The 5,390-nt window shown below is 36.2% G+C and overlaps 1 long non-coding RNA gene across 1 annotated transcript; it reads right to left on the reverse strand.

Moving 5' to 3' along the window:
* Positions 1 to 3,031: 3,031 nt before the first annotated feature.
* Positions 3,032 to 4,732, reverse strand: LOC309485676. Its single transcript, XR_014201254.1, has 4 exons — positions 4,395 to 4,732; positions 4,135 to 4,246; positions 3,769 to 3,847; positions 3,032 to 3,371 (listed from the first exon to the last, which is right to left on the reverse strand). It is a non-coding gene; the product is annotated as an uncharacterized lncRNA (long non-coding RNA).
* Between the last annotated feature and the right edge of the window lie 658 nt (positions 4,733 to 5,390).

The following is a 5,390-nucleotide window of genomic DNA, read 5'->3' on the forward strand; positions in this document are numbered from 1 at the left end:
GATTGCGAATAAGTGCACAGTGTCCTGTGAGTGTAACTCTACCACTGCATTAACATGTTGTGAACGTCGAGTTTTACAGTATTGGGACTGAGGCGCATACTACCATATTTTAGTTTCCATTCTTATTTTGTTTCCACGATGTGTAAGATGTAGGGCTACCACATCTTTAAATTACTATTAGATTTATTTAAGTTAACATAAATACGTAGACCTACACCACAAAAACTAGTTGAGGATAAATTCGTTAAACTTGGGCGATTCCAGTGTTATGGACGTGACATTTGCAGTCAATACGTGAAATATAAATTCTCAGAAAATGCATTTAATACCAATATTTTGAAACGTCTGAAAGGAGTCAAGACATTAGAAAAATATCAGTCTACACATGCGTTTTATATTTAATATGAGGGAAATACACATGTGACGTGACACAAAAAATCTTTAACTTTTAGGTGGCAAAATATTTTTTAGTAATTCTATAAATTACACTGTGCAAACCAAAAGATATATACCCACCGGATGAATAAAGATCGGCCTCTACAGAACATAACATATTATTTTTATTTTATTTTTCGTGGTCGCATTTATGTGAAAAAAAAAAAACAATGTTACGGGCGTGACAGTTCTCCATTACGGACATGACTGCTCTGAAAGCGACTTTAAAAATTTCACAGAGACCTCAAACAGAAAGCACAAAGCCTTTCTTTAAAGTGAATTTCGTTTTTTTATTAATTGTATCTTAATTTTAATCAATGTTTTATCTGGATTTAAATAGCCCAAGAAGTAAATATAGTAGAAAATAGATCATCATGACACGGAGGCGCGGGCGAGAACTGGACTCGTCTCATAAATGAACCGAAACTCAGCGTAAGGCTACTTGCCTCACAGACCTGAGAAATATATAGAAAGCTTGAAATGTCTACTTTTAAACAGAACAATTCAAAATGAAGGAAAACAGACTGCTTTCTGCTTATGAAATGTGCATTTCTCTGACGCGTTCTGAGAAGATCGCGACGCATCGTCAACTTCATCTTTGCAGTCGACACAGAAAACACGTGTTTATTAATAAACAATTAAAATGTCTCCTTGCTATATTTGACATATTCATAATAATTACTTTTGCCGGTTCTTTGTGACAGCTTTTAGATGCTTTGTTGGCAGCGCCACTCACATGTTGAACGAGTCACACCGCATCAGCACCAAAAACATGATTTTTTTCAAATCAAAAATCAAAAATCGTGATACGAACCGAATCGTAGGTTTGGTCTATCGTTACAGCCATAAGATGAGAAAGCAAGAGTTTATGGTTTTAAAAAACAAACAAACAATGGCTATCTGAACATCTTTGCCAAGCGCAAACCAGTAGGCTACAGAAGTAGGCTAATCAATAAATTATCGGGGAGGGTCATGCCTTTTTTCACAATCATTTTGGAGGGTCATAAAAAAATGTATTGCTGGCGAAGGGAGGGTCATGTCTTTTTTGACAACAGATCTCAAAACTCCTCCGGTGGCCCCTTAAATAAAAAACGAACAGTCCCTAAGTAACTAACGCGCTAGTTTTCATACAAAATAAATATGTAACATAATTAGGTAGGCTACTTTAGTTATAATTAACACAATAACGTAACACATACGTTTCTCAACACTGAGAATGAATGAATAAATAAACGCCTGTTTTTCCAGACTCGCGCTTATCAGTAGGCTAATCCACAAATCACAGCACTTTCATAATCACTAAGCCATAGCGATTTCAAGATTTATAGTTCAGCATTACTTGAGCATTTTATTATTTGCATGACTGAATGATGTCTTCCTCTTTTCTGAGTGACCATGAATAACTTAACGGAGTATTTTAAGATAATCCATGCGATCTGTGTGATCATCGAATCCATAAGTTAACTCAACAATCAACTTTCCACATCAACCCCAGGCCGTTTACCTTCAGGAGTCAGAAGTACCGTACTGTACTGTCCTCGCTCATGACATCAGTCAGACGGCGGCCGCGGGAGTGGAAGAGGGATCGAGCGGGAATCTTTATTGCTGTCGATTTTCAGTCTCTTTTTAATGATAGGCCTTACGCATCTGTTAACAGCCATCTGTATATTCATAGTACATATTCACCTGTATACTCTGTTTATAGTAATAACCATCTGTAGGCTATATTATTGTTCATTGTAGGCTACATATCTATCTGTAAAAAATCTGTTTATAGTAATAGCCATCTGTATCTTTATTCGAATGGAAAACAAGATTATTTTTCTTACCCCATTGGCAGATAATTTTGCTTGTTTTAAGCAAAAATTACTTAAATTACTTTCTTTTTTATCTTAAAACAAAATAGAATTTCTTATGTCATTTTACTTCTCTAGTTTGTTTACTAAGCGTGCAGGGCAACCACCCATTACAACATTACAATAATCTAGCCTTGATGTCATGAACGCATTAACTAATTGTTCCGCATTTGTCATTGAGAGCATATGACAGAATTTAGATATATTTTTTAAGATTATAGATATTAGATATAAAAATGCGTTTTTACAGATACTAGACATGTGACTTTCAAAAAAAAGATTACCCAGCCGGCATTTCAACGTTGATTCACCGTTGAAACAACGTCAGGTACCATGGTTGAATCAACGGTGAATTACCTTTTGATTTTGCAAAACGGATCAACGTTGATAGTGACGTCGTTTCACCGCGGAAGAAACAACGTTGATTCACCGTTGAAATCGTGACGTCGTTTCACTCTTACCTTTCGGTTATGGTCTTCTGTCGACGTTGAATTACCTTTCGATTTTGCAAATTGAATCAACGTTGATATCGTGACGTTGTTTCACCGTCTTACCTTTCATCATGGGATGATACAATTGTACATTCAATTACAGCCTAGTTTGCAGTTGAAACATGAGTCATGACAATGCTGACTGAATTTGTGATTAACTGTCCATACTGTACACTAAAAATTGTTAACTGTCAAATGACTGGCAGCAATGGCTTAATTAAACACATTAAATAATGAGTTAACACATGCTCAAGATTGTAAAACAAGTTTTATTCTGAAAAAACAAGTCTAAAAATACTTTCTAAAACAGATGAAAAACATCTCAAACTTTAAATTGCAGCGTTTTCGAAGTAATGTTAAAAACCTGTAGAAGTAAACATCTAAATGGAATATTTAAAGACAGTTTTTGTTCAATTACAGTAACCCTTAAATTAAACATTTAATATTTAAAATGTACAGTAAAAAAAAAGTTTTTAAATTCTCAATAAAATGTGACAGCCTTGTGCAGTGCTCCGACAGAGTCCCAGCTCGAGGTCCATTCCGATGCCATCACTTCCTCTTCACTTCTTTCCCGCTGTCTGCTACTATCCTTTAAATAAAAGCAAAAACACTGAAAACTGAAAACACTGAATACAAAATAAATCATGTACAAGATTTTCACTTTACAAGGTGGAATTGTAAAAAATGTAATACTCCCATGTGTCAGTTATGGTTACTATAATCATAAGGTCATGATTTCATCCTTAAAACAGATGAAGAAATCAACAAATTGTGGTGTTGAGCTGAGAGGGTTGAGGTCTGTTGTTCTTTATATCTTTCAATGCAGGTTTTTATTGTTTCAACAATTATATATTTCTGATAATATTTGTGGAGAAACATTACACTGTTTTAATTCAGAATCCTAACCATGCATTGTACTAATTAAAAGTAATTTATTAAATCAAGTAAAATAAAAAAAATAACACAAAAGGTCAATGAATCCGTACCAGAAGTGATAGTGCAATGTAGCAGCTAAAGAATAATCCTCCACCAAATTGCCAGTAATCAGCTGGATCATTGGCGAATCTGAAGGGGGGAAAGACCCTGAAGGGGGGAAAGACCCCCCCTTTTTTTTTTACCATTCCTTTAAACAATCTTAAAATTGATTTAAATTGTAAAAACGTTTGCCATTATAACATTCACACAACATGAACTGAGTAATGTCATCTTTGAGACTGTTAGTATAACATGATTAAAAATGTAAACGTACACTTAAAGCATGGCAATCCCATCAGAAATGTGTATCATAGCAAGGGAAGCACACACAAAAAAGCCAAATGGTACACCAAAATCAAACCATCAAATAATTTTACCTGCAGCCGCATTTATCCTATTATGACACGTCTGAGGGTCTTTCCCTTAATGGTTTCCAGTGATTAAAGAAAGGACTGATGAAGGTGACATGAATCCACTTTCAGTGCGCCACTTCAGCAGAAGAAAGACAAAAGGACAAAAAGTTACTCAGACTTTCTATCAGTAACGCAATGTCTTTACTTTAAAGATGAAAATCATACTTAATACAATATATTAATCCCCGTGTAGGTTTTCGAACAGTGGGTTAAAATTGACTTACTGTAACTTAGTTGGTGAATGGGTCTTTCTGTTGGGTGTTCTCCCCTGATAAAAATCTTATTCCAATGCTTGATCAAAAAAAAAAAAAAAAGTAAACATATCTTTTCAATATCGTTATCAGTGTTTGAAGGTTATATAAACTTCTAAATGATGGTTTTATCACTTTACTCATTCCCACGCTTTTTTTTACCGCTCATGCGTTTTTAAACTAACGTTAGCTGACAACATTAAACACATGACGTTACCAACAACAAAACACAGCAATGTCAGATGGTAACGTACTAACTTACATTGAAATACATGCTAATATCACTACGCTAATGGTGAAGCAGTACAAAAACACACACAGAGATAACTTGTTTATTTTATGAGGTTTTATGAGGTTCAGTCCCTAACATTAGACTGTTAAGGACTGAAAAATGTTTTCTTACCTGATATCGCCAGTATTTTTACAGACCACGTACGACCCCTTCCTCTGTTCACATTCCAGCTTTTGTTCTTCATTGACATATCAACTCAAATTCGCTCAAAATGTAAGAATTCAACAGGTAGATATAAAATAATCCAGGTCTGACCGAGTAATCAACGCAAGCAGCAGCTGCTCACCGACCGAGAGTAAAGGCCAATTTATACTTCTGCGTCGGGTGCGCGTAGAAGGTACGGCGTAGCATACGCATTGACGTGTACCATACGTCGTACCCTTCGCCGTACCCTGACGCGCACCTCCTCAAAAATGTAACTACGCGTCGCGGCGACGCGGACCGCAAGATCTGTGATTGGTCGGCTGGATAGCATCGCGTTTCCTCCTACGCATTTCCGGAATGATCTTCTGCACTCTGCACCGTCCGCCCGCCATTTTTAAATTCCGAAGATCAGTGAAGAGCCATGGAAATAGACCAAGTGACCGAGAGATTGCTTGAAGAAGTGCGGAAATACAGCCATCTGTATGACTCCTTCAGTCGCCATTGCTCGTAGAAACCTAAACTCAAAACAGCCG

The sequence above is a fragment of the Leuciscus leuciscus genome (assembly GCF_965113295.1).
Source record: "Leuciscus leuciscus genome assembly, chromosome: 21".
In the NCBI taxonomy this organism is placed as follows: Eukaryota; Metazoa; Chordata; class Actinopteri; order Cypriniformes; family Leuciscidae; genus Leuciscus; species Leuciscus leuciscus.